We start from the raw sequence: 11,952 nt of genomic DNA, 5'->3' as shown, positions 1-11,952 counted from the left end.
CTTTCTATGTTGTAGCCATAGGTTCATAGAATCTACTGCATGAAGTATAGAACCAACCACATGAGGCATGTGATGTATGAAACTACATGGAATGTTTTTAGAAATCTTGTCTAATGCTTCCTACAACTCTTGCAGCTACATGGAGTACTTGGTGATAGTACTATTGTAGCCATTAAGCAACTATCCTCCATAGATATATTTACACATTTCTGTGCTTTCTCTTCTAGATTTAGGATATTTATGAGGGAATCGAGAGTAAATATCAACTTCAGATATGACCCCAAATTCTATACCTCATAGTGAACAATCTACTCTTGAATCTCTATTGCCAATTCTATCTAATGGGAAAAATAATCAATGGGGGAATTAACTTCTTCCACATTAATCAAAAAGGATTTATTTGTAATGGGGATCATGAGATTCTCATCACACTAAGGGTTTGCATCACACTCAAAATCGACCCTGGTGTAGAACTTGTAATGGGGATTGACCCACAGAACAATGTGTGATCTATCATTCTTAGCTCCGAGATAATTTATTGTTATTTTGTCAAGAATTTTGGCTGATTATGATCCTCAGTCAACTCAATATTCCTGGAGCTAAGAATGATTCTCATGATTTGAAATTCTAGCTTTGTTTTATTAGCATTATAGTTTTCATCTTCGATTTTTCCTTTACAAACTTAGGACTTTGTGAAGGTTTGATAGATTTAGGAGTGCTAATTCCATAATCAAAGGTGTCAATATCAGATTTTGGGGTCCTAATTTCTAATTTTAGTATCCTCCCAAGGGTTGCAAGTTGAGTTGTTGATTGCATCAAATTGGAATCAGTTGTTTGAATGCCAACTCATTTGTTTGAATATTTCCTTGATTGAGTGATTATGTTGAATTTTTTTGTGAGAAAATTTTGATATATTATATCTAATAAATCTATTTCCTTAAGAGAGTTTGTATTTTTCATGATTTTCAATATCTCCCCTAGTAGAGAAACCCATACCAAAATTTGTGTGGCATAATTCTCTAAGGAGGTTGAAACTGCAATGTGGAGCTAAGTTAATTGGCCAAAGGAGAATGAGGTGCCACAACATTCATTGGTTTTGAAGATGCCTAAAATAAGAGAAGATGTGTAGGGTTACAATATGTTTAACAATGAGATAAACAAGTGTGGATATCGTAACTGAGATAAACAATTGTGGATATATTTAAGAGAGAATGAGGTGCCACAACATTGATTTCTTTTGAATATCCCTAAAAGAAGATAAGTTTTGGAGGGTTTCAATAGGTCTAACAATGAGATAAACAATTGTGGATATCTGAACTGAGATAAGCAATGTTGATATATGTAAGAAAATGGATTAATAGATTAATTATTACTATAAATATTATTAGTCCCTTCCTTCGCAAGGGGTAGTTTTAGCCTCTTTTTCTTACTGTGATTAATTATTTTAGTTATGTCTTTTTTTAAATTATTAAACAATTTTATAAAGTTTGAAAAATGTATTTCTAATTTTTTGATTGGCATAGATCACTTTGATGGGACTTAACAAGCCTTGTGGTGTGTATTTTTATTTTCATATGTGTCAGTTCTGAACAAAAAATTTTAAAATGAAAAAAGACTAATTTTGTAAATGGCCATTCCAACGTTGAGTACTCTAACACTAACATTGTATGCCTATTTCTCTACCCAATGATGTTATAACCTCATTCTCACATATTTTGGCAATACCTCATCGATTGGTAGTGTGGCTAGTCTGATGATGGCATGGAAACTTGCATCCATACAAGTAAAGAGCATATGTTTTCTTATTTTTTATATTGCTTTGAATCTCTGTGCTATAAAATTCCTAAATGCAACTCTTACAACAACGACACCTTCCCTTGCCCCCACTAAAACATATCAGTTCTATGAAAGACAAGAGTTGAGCTAGTTTCGTAACTTCTAATAGCAGTTTATATGGGAAAGTTTGAAACTTCATTATACAATACCGTGGAAAGTGCCAATTTCGCTAACATGGCCTTTATCTTTTGAAAATATTTATGATATGGATGATTTTATATTTTTCAACACCGGGAATTCATATAATTCAAACAATCTCCTTATTTTTGGAGGTGTACTTTGCACTAGATTTAGTGACTAAGGGTTTTGTCAACATCGATCTTTCTAGCACCATTTACATCCCTAACATTGACTATAGATTTCATATGAAATTATAGTAATTTTATTATCAAGCCTTCCCCACCTAAATTCTCTAGATTATAGGGAAGCATTTCCACCTAAATTCTCCATAGAAGAATTTCGATGCGAATGTGAGTGACATCACCCATAAGTTTTGGCATCTCTAGGAAACAAAATGGTTGGTCAAAAGCTTCCACCATTCAATTAGCTGCCACCAGTCAATTAGCTGCCACTAGTCAATTAAATTAATATTTTAGGTGAATTTCCTCTAGATTAAAGGAAAAAAATTTACTGGAAAGGGGATGGCTGATTGACTCCATTAAGTTTTTCCTCATAAGTCTATTATTTCATTTTTTTACCAGAAAGGTAATGAGTGAATTACTCCATTAAAATTTTCCTTTTAAATCTATTATTTCAAAGCTATGGTATGTTTTTAGTAAGAACATTCAGGAATAAACATAAAGCACACAAAAAGGTCCATATATTGTATTCAAAGCCAAATTACAAGCCATATAAATAGTGCTCATGAGATCGAACAGATTCCAAACAAGGAGAATATTTTTGAGAAAATATCTCAACAAATTTCTACAACCAGCAAACCTAATCTATCAATTTACTAATGTAAGAATTATTTCCAAGTCCCCCCTTTAATGCTTACATTACATCACTTCAAATACTATTACAAGAATTATAAATTACATATAGTCACATATGTTTGGTTGGTCTTCATTAGTACTCACATCCACTCTTGAATCTCACAAACGTTGCTCTTTCTTCACACCTCATCTTCGAGTTGTCACTTGAACTCCATTTAAAACATAAACGCCTCTAACCATTGTTAATGAACTTTGTACAATTAACACTACTTGACTATCCCAAATAATAGCCTAGACACTAAATATCTCTATGGATATGCTTCCATCATAGTAGTATGCATCAAAATACATACATCTAGTTATATAGGTAAGATTTCTATGTACTAAACTTATATAGTTGTCAATTATAGAATAGAGTTCTTTGACATACACACTTACATACATATGAATAAAAAATAGTAACTAATGTTCTTGAAGCACTAAGGAATGACAAGACACATCGATGTTTAACAAACTCAACATAACCAAGTCTATAATGTGTTCTTGTGGCACCTAAGAATGTTGAGAACCATTAACTTCACTATATTTCTCTATTCATTAATTGGTTTTTTCTTACAATATAACACACAATATATTCATGTCACCACTAATAGTTGTAAAATAAAGAAACAACCCAAATTTAAAAAATTGGAATTGCCTCCCAAGATCTTCACGTCATATTTTGAACCTAAAAAGATCATGACAACCAAACCAATCAACTTTGACGAAATGAATGTTTTCAATCACATAATGAAAAATTAAAATAAACTGGAGAAAGTCATGGATTCCTCACTTTCTTTGCTGAAGAGTAATCTCTGTGCTACAATTTCCAACACTGACAATGCCTGGCCCGCAAAAGCACTTGAGTGTATGGACAATAATATCTCTTGTAAAACTACATACTCGGTTATGTGTTCGAATATATACTCATCATGGTGACCGAGCTCCATCATTTCTACCAAAAGACAACAGGAACATGGCCCTAAAATATACACCCTGCATCTATAAAGCAGTCATCAAAAACTCAATATTATCTTAGGATTCACATTCTCCCTCAAATACTTGCTTCCATGTTCATCTTCACATAAGGTTTGGGCTTATAAACTGAGAGTCATTCTCATGATTTCGAGATCAAATCTTGTAATGTCCATTGTTGTTATCTCCATCCACTAAAAATACTTTCCAATTTAGGCAGAGGGAGAGAATATATGGCATGAAATACAATGTCTCTGATGATGTTGTATATCATTGAAAAATCCACTAGATTGTGAATAGTGAAGGCCCCTGCACCTTTAAATCTCATAATGAAAGACAGTGGTCATAGGTATAGGTAACTCAACCCAAGATGTTCCAAGGGTCTAGAGCATTTTTCCAACCAAGGCTACGAGACTAGTGACTCAACCCAAGCTAAGGAAACATGATAACAAATCAAAAACACAACAAGGAAATAAACCAACAATCACCATGACTATCCAGGAAATGGCAAGGCTAGGAAATCCACTTTCAATCTCGTCCATCCTCCATGCCAATGACAGGTCACAACCAACAAACCACATGCATATGCCATGCATGCCAAAACTAGTGAAGAAATCATACATGCAACTCGGTACCTACAAGAAAATTTGATGTAGCTGTTGATGTTGATGCCTTCTTGCGCTTTCCTGCACTTACTTTTCCTTCTTGCTCCAAGAATCCAGGTATGCCACACCCTCCAAGAGTGCTCCAAGAAAACTCTAAATGTCCAAGAGTATGAGAGAGAGAACAATGAGAGAGCTCCAAATCGGAATTGGCAATAGGTTGTCAACTAATCCTCAAAAGCCTTTTTTATGGATGTGGCCTCTATTTTCTTCATTATCCTCCTCATATGCAACCTGTGACCTTTCACCTCCTTTTTCTCCTAATTTCCATTATTTTTATAAATAAATGTGCTAAAAATTCTATTTTTCCTTTCCAAATCCTTTACCATTGCCTTTGCCGCTTTCCTTGGCCATTAACAATCACAAGTGATCCCCATCACTAGGATTTTTCCCAACATTGAGCTTGGAATAAGTGTCCCATCGACTGTGGTTATTGTTTTTAACTTTTATTTCATGGAATTTTCACCACGATTGTTACATCAATATCCATTTCTCACTTCTAACTAAAGTGAAGTGAATTCACCTATTTATCATTCTACAAACAAAATGAACACCAGGATCCATTTCTCACTTCTAGCTAAATTGAAGTGAATTCACCTACTTATCATTCTACAAACAAAATGAACCTGATTAGCTCATATTTGAAGCAAATATAACAAAAAAAGAGGAGCTCATGATTGATCTCCAAAATGGAATAATTAGCTGAACACAATCTTTGGTCAACCCAAAACAAATTCCTAAGCTCATTTTGGATAAATTTCTTTTGACAACCCCAATCAACTTTTAAACAAAGAGTTCCTTGTTCCGGACAAGAGCCACCTACAAGTTTTTTATAGAATTAAACTATAGTCTACAAACAATACAGAGATAGGCATGTATATAATTTAAAATGAACCCAAGCCCTACTCAAATTGTGTAGGAAGCCTAGAATCTTAAAAAAATGGCATAAATGAAACCATCACTATTTGATGAAGCTGATCATGAAGAATTCATGTCCACTAGTACAATTCCATCTCTACTGCTGATATTCCTACATTTAGAGATGATGAGAGAGTGAGAGAATTGATATTCCTATATTCCCATGATACATGTGAGGGAATTGCTATGTACATTCTGATACTTATTAACTGTAAGGACCTAATTATTCCTCATGCAAGTAAAGTAGGATTAGGGCATCACATGGTAGAATGGAATCAATTGACTTCTTGGCCATAAAATAAATGGAAGACCACTAGAGAGAAACAAAATAGAATTTCAAATATATAATTCCATGTTGCCTTGTAGGTAATTAGTATTTGCAAGTAGCCATGAACTGCGCATATGTGGAGCAATCTTCATAATGATGTAATATGGGGCAAGATGGCTGATATTATTGGGCTCTATACAAAGAAGCAACACAAATCTTGATGTAACCACTCTAGTTTAGTTTTCCTCGTATTGAAAAAATGATGTAAATATTACAGAGAAGTAGCCCAAATATTCACTTAACCACTTTGGATTGGTTTTCCTTTACCGCGCAAAACCTTCAATGATGCAGACTGCCCACCTCGAGAATGTCCTTGAAGCGGAAGGAATCTTCACCGCTACTGCACCAGTACATAGAATCGTTGCGCCTTCGAGCAAACTTCGGGGGTTGAGGTATTTCAAATGTAGGAGATACAAAGTAAAATCGTGGAACCAAATGTTCACTCCACTAAACAGTTACTTTTGCATGATGGGAGTGATTGCGGAGAGTAAAGAAGAAACGCTTATCCACCTAAATATTTATTCTTATTAAAAACTGTTATTTTATCTACTTGGTAACATAATTTTTTTATTTCACCATTATTCACTTTGACTTTAACTTTGACGGTAACATATAAGTACAGGTTGAGTGGGCTTAATGGTTAAGAGCATGTGTTTCCCCCTAAGAGGTCACAGGTTCAAAACCAGAGGGGGTAGAGTATGTATGCCTTCGTAGACTTAGCAGTCAAATCGCTGCGCGAAGGTGGGTCCCTTGTCCCACAAACAAGGGGGTCTCATACACCAATTTGGTGTCTGGCTTGGCTGTGACCTTAAAAAAAAATGAATGAACACAATTAAAATGTCATAAGATGTTACTCTTCTCAACCGAATTTGATAGATTTGGATTAATTGAAGACTCAATAAAGTAGATTTGGATTATTGGAAGACCACTCAACCGTATTTGATCACGGTTAAAATGTCATAATATGTTGCTCCTCAACCGAATTTGATAGATTTGGATTAATTGAAGACTTAATAAAGTAGATTTGGATTATTGAAAGACCTCTCAACCTTATTTGATTTTATAGGGTTGGATTATTTGAAGACCTAGCGAAGTTTATATGGATCTCTCAAGGACCTTTCAATCTGATTTGGATTATTTCAAACCTCTCAACGACCTTTCAATCTGATTTGACTATGGTTTTGGATTATTTGAATAACCCACAAAGGCAATAATCAATAATCAAACATTGTTGTTAAATTTCTGTTAACCCCTTCAATGACTGATATTGACTCAAATTTACGCATCGGTTAACTTTCTAGTTAAGCCCATATAATCCCTAAATTTCATAATTAAAATGAAAATAACATTGGTCAACATGGAATAGAGTTGTCTATGTTGATGCAGGGTACAAACGAGTTAGAATTCGTAATCGCAACATAAACGTCAAATCAAATCAAGCTCTTTTTCAACGGAATCTAATCTTCTTAGATCCCCTTCAAATGATTGAATGGTCAAAAAGATTTCATTTCCTCAATTCGATTAACTATTATTAAAAAACTTAGGCTTTTTCACATTTGATTTAATTCCCAGAATTTTATATATATTAATATTAATATTAATATTAGTATTAGGTATTATTTTTTTCCATGTAAGAAAATGAATTAATAATAGATTAATAAACTTATTTGATCTATGCGGTCTTTTCATATTTGATTTATTTTCTAAAAGAAAATAGATTTTTTTATTATCTATTATTAATTTTTATTAGAAATTTATTTTCTTATTTTATAATGAGTAGAAATTTAATTTTTTCCGTTTTCTTCTTTTCTAATTATGAGAAATCTTATTTGATTTATGGAGTTTTATTCTTATTTAAATTATTTTTAAGAAGAAAAAAAAAAATAGCTAGGTGTTATTTTCATTTAATTATAAAAATAAGTTAATTATTATTATATATGGGATTTTTTTTAGAATTTTTTGGTTAGGTTTTATTTTTCTTTATGTAATAAAATGGAGGGATAGAAAAGTAAGATTTAAAGGTTATTTCCTTCAACACTATTAATAAGTTTTTTTTTGTAGGTTTGGTGAGACTACATCTTCATCATGTTCAATATATCACCTCAAAGGGAATTGAAATAATGACTTCACATCAAGTAGCGCCTTAAGCTCTTGATGACGGTGGAGTGCCTAACAGAGCTCAAACACTACTAATAAATTATTTCAATTAACTATGATTTAGCATTTGTGCAAACATTATTATTTAACCTATCAAATCAAAAAATATTAATAAAAAAATAGATTATATTTTGAAATAAATTAAATGAAATATTGTCACAATTTTTTTAAATCTTCATAATTAAATACTTACTACAACTTCATAATTAAATACTTACTACAACTAGATTTACAAACAATAAATATGATTCAATGATTGTAATGTCTCCATGTAAAAAAAAATTGAAAATGATTATAATTCTTTAACATAAGATATATCTCCTAATTGTAATTGACTTATCATAAGAAATATTAATTAACTATAATGAGAACATAATTAACTGCCATTACCATATAAATAATATGACATGACAGTGGCTGAATATTTAACCACCTTTGAACAACTGGTAAATAAGACTCATGATTTCAAGGTTTCCATTTTTATTAATAGATTGTCAACTGCATAGTCGACTCTCCTAACCATACATAAACCCTCATATTACATCAATTAAGAAATATTTTAAAAACTGGAATTCAACAAAATATGATAAAATCAGAAAGCATTGCATTAGACGATGGAGGTTGCTAGTGGCGGTATTATGCTTGGTCGGGTTTGGGAAGGGTCTTTACTATTGTGCTGTTTCGATGGAGGGTTTCGGCTCTTGTTCTCACACAAAGGGTTTCTCCCTGTGGTAAACTCTGATCCTAACCTCCGCAACTTGTTTGCGTCGCTGCTCTGAGAGGCCTTCCGCACTCTAATTGTCTTTCCTTCTTGACCATAGTGTGCTACTATGGCTTTGGGCATGGCTATAGGGATGCTGGAGGTGTTCTATGACAGCCCGAGTAAGAAATTCAACCTTAAGGCATCGTTTAAATGTGTTGCGGTATTTTAATTCATTTTCCAACGTTTCTAAACTAGCCTCGTTGACAGTGTTTCCAGGTGCAATTTCGGGTGGCCTGGCACTGGCTGTCGAAACTCCAAAACATCTTTTCGGTTCTCAACAGGTATGAGCTTGATACTGATATATGTAGCAAAGATAGAAGGGCTTGCCCCTGGTCTTATGAATTTTGTATCGCATTTTTAAGATAGCAGAGCGGTGTGAGGCGATGTATTCATCTTATGGGAAGTTGGTCCCAAGGTCTCTGCTCTTTTCGAAAGTATTGTAACTATTATTTTGATTTAAGGGCTACTACTGTAATCAAATTGTTTGCATGCCTAGAGTTTCAGTTACAAAGTATGGATGGGTAATTTTTTCCTCCTGAATTGTAAATTCTGAATAATGATTTCTATCTTAAGATAATGTAAATTTACTGTTACTATTTATGCAAATCTCACAGGGTCCTGTAGGCTCATTTATTTACTTGTCGTCTGTACTGGAAAAAATGTTGTGAGTGGTCTTTCGCGCTCTGAGATTATATTACTTTGTTTCTTCGCATTTTGAAAATTATATCTTCTATCTCATTGGCTATTTTTTTGGTTAAAGGTTTTCATGTTTTTAGCTTTCTCTCTCATAGTTAAAGGCAACCCTTGCGGCTATAATACTTACAATTCCTACTGTTTGCATACTGCCCTACTAATGCACTAGATTCAGGTTCATTTATCAGTACCCAGCTTTGGGGATTCTGCTTGATTAAAGTAGGGTTATGCGTTTTGTCTTAATATTGTGAAAGGTTCTACGGTATTAAAGAAACGAAGGCACTTGTCTATTTATTGCTATTCCTTTATATTAAATATTTAATCTCAACTTGAACTTATGCTTAGATTCTCTGTCAAGTTTTCTTTTCCTACCTGTATCGTGCCAATATTAATTATGTTGCTATCTGAGAAATATAGTAAAGAATTCAGTGTTGTCTCCTAAGGTTTTTCGAATTCTATCTCATATTGCAAACTTCTGAACTTAAACGTTTTTAGTACATACATGCACAGTGTTAATAGCATCTTTAATTAATATTCATGTATGTGACTATATTTGAAATTTAGAATTATGTTTCTAATAGTAGGCAACATAATAATGCTAATAATAGCTAAGAAAAATATTCCAGATGTAAACTTATCTGGTTTGTTGAACTGCTTATTCTAGAAGTAAACTTATCTGGCTTGTTAAACTGCTTATAAACCTTTTAACTCAATTTTCCTCCCAACCTTGAGACTTACGCTACAACGCCCTTAGTCTCCCTGGGAGCTATATGATCCTGGGTAATTTCTTGAAGAAAATGCATTCTTGAAAGGTTGATAATATAATGTGGTTTATACAATGCCAGATAAATACTAAACAAATTAGAAATGTAGTTTTGTAATATATGTTGCTTTTAAAAGCAAATAGATATTTTTACATAACCTTGAAAATAATTTGAATAAAGTGAAGAAGAGACAATGAGATAGCCACTCATGAGCATTGGCTACAATATGAAATATTCCACTCATGAGCATTCACTACAATAACAAAATGAGAGTGGCTAATGAGTGTGAAATAAGCACTCTCAAGTATTCACTACACAATTTATATACTTTAAATTTATAATAAAATTTGTTTTATGCAGTGCCATATAAATGCTAAACACATATATATTGTTTTAGAGGAAAATATATTTCTTTTCTTAATGTAGAAAAAAATTTTAATGTAGTAAGTAGAGATGTGGGATAGCTAATCCTATCTCACTCGTGAGCATTTAGTACATATTCGCTACAAAATTTAAAGAATTATGCTTTAAAATGCATCCATAAAATTAGGAATAATAGGATGTTAGAGTTAGTTAGAGGGATGTATTGTTCTAATCCATTCTTCTATATTAAATTAGTTAATGTTGTTATTATATAACATTAATTTGTAGCTACATCATCATTATCCTCTATGTCGATACCATTGCCATAAAATAAGGCTCTATTATGTGAACGTGTGTGTTCCAATTAATCAAATCTCTAAGTTGCATAGTTATTCTATCTCTCTATATTGTCTATGTTTTTCTTGTTTTCCTATCAAAACCATGAGGAGTTGTGTCATGTGAGAAACAATATTGAAGCACTCTCCATTGGGTGTTGTGCAAGTTGAACTCTTGTAGCCATATATTCAGATAATCTATTGCATGCAATATAGAACCAACCACATGAAGCATGTGATGTATGCAGCTAAATGAAATGTTTTTAGAAATCTCATCTAGTGCTTCCTACAACTCCCACATGTACATGGAGTACTTGGTGATAGTATTATGGTAGCCATTAAGAAACTATCCTCCATGTATACCATTATTCATTTCCCCACCTTCTCGTCTAGATCTAAAAGATTTGTGAGGGAGTCCATAGTAAATCTTGAAATGAAATCCAACCCCAAATTCTATAGCTCACACTGAACGATAGACTCTTGAATCTCTATTTCCAGTTCTATCTGATGGGGAAAATAATCAATGAGGGCATTCATTTCCTCTACATTCATCAACAAGGATTTGTTCGTAATGGTGATTGTAGGATTCTCATCCGACAAAGGATTTGCATCACCCTCAAGATCGACCCTGGTGGAGAACTTGTAATGGGGATTGGCCCATAGACCAATGGACGAGCTATTATTCTTAGTTCTAGGATAATTTATTGTTATTTTGCTAGCTCTTTTAGTTGATTATGATCCTCATTTGACTGAGTATTCTTGGAGCTAAATTTCATGTACCAGGCCTTACCATAATGGCATGCAGTTCTCATGATTTGTAATTCTAGATCTGTTTTTGTAGCATTATGGTTTTCATCTTCAATTTTTCCTCTACAAACTTAGGACTTTGTGGAGTTTTGGTATATTTAGGAGTGCTAATTACTTAATTAGAGGTGCCAATATGAGATTTTGGGCTCCTAAATTCTAATTTTGGTATCCTCCTAGGGGTTGCATGTTGAGTTCTTTATTTCATCAAATTGGAACGGATTGTTTGAATGCCAATTCATTTGTTTGAATGTTTCATTGATTCACTAATTATGTTGAATTTGTTGGTGGACAATTTTTGATATATTATATCTAATAAATCTATTTCCTTAAGAGAGTTTGGATTTTCTGTGATCTTCTGAGTTCTTCAATATCTCCCC

The 11,952-nt window shown here is 33.0% G+C and overlaps 1 long non-coding RNA gene across 1 annotated transcript; it reads left to right on the top strand.

Moving 5' to 3' along the window:
- Window positions 1-8,451: 8,451 nt before the first annotated feature.
- Window positions 8,452-9,281, top strand: LOC149200601 (uncharacterized). Its single transcript, XR_016253667.1, has 4 exons — window positions 8,452-8,581; window positions 8,672-8,732; window positions 8,830-8,894; window positions 9,228-9,281. It is a non-coding gene; the product is annotated as an uncharacterized LOC149200601 (long non-coding RNA).
- The last annotated feature ends 2,671 nt before the right edge of the window (window positions 9,282-11,952 follow it).

This window comes from Pinus tabuliformis, chromosome 2_1 (assembly GCF_031772625.1).
Source record: "Pinus tabuliformis cultivar Carrire ecotype Pingquan chromosome 2_1, CPIR1, whole genome shotgun sequence".
Taxonomy (NCBI): Eukaryota; Viridiplantae; Streptophyta; class Pinopsida; order Pinales; family Pinaceae; genus Pinus; species Pinus tabuliformis.
The sequence above is the reverse complement of the archived record's forward strand: the minus strand, read 5'-3'. Positions and strand labels throughout refer to the sequence as shown.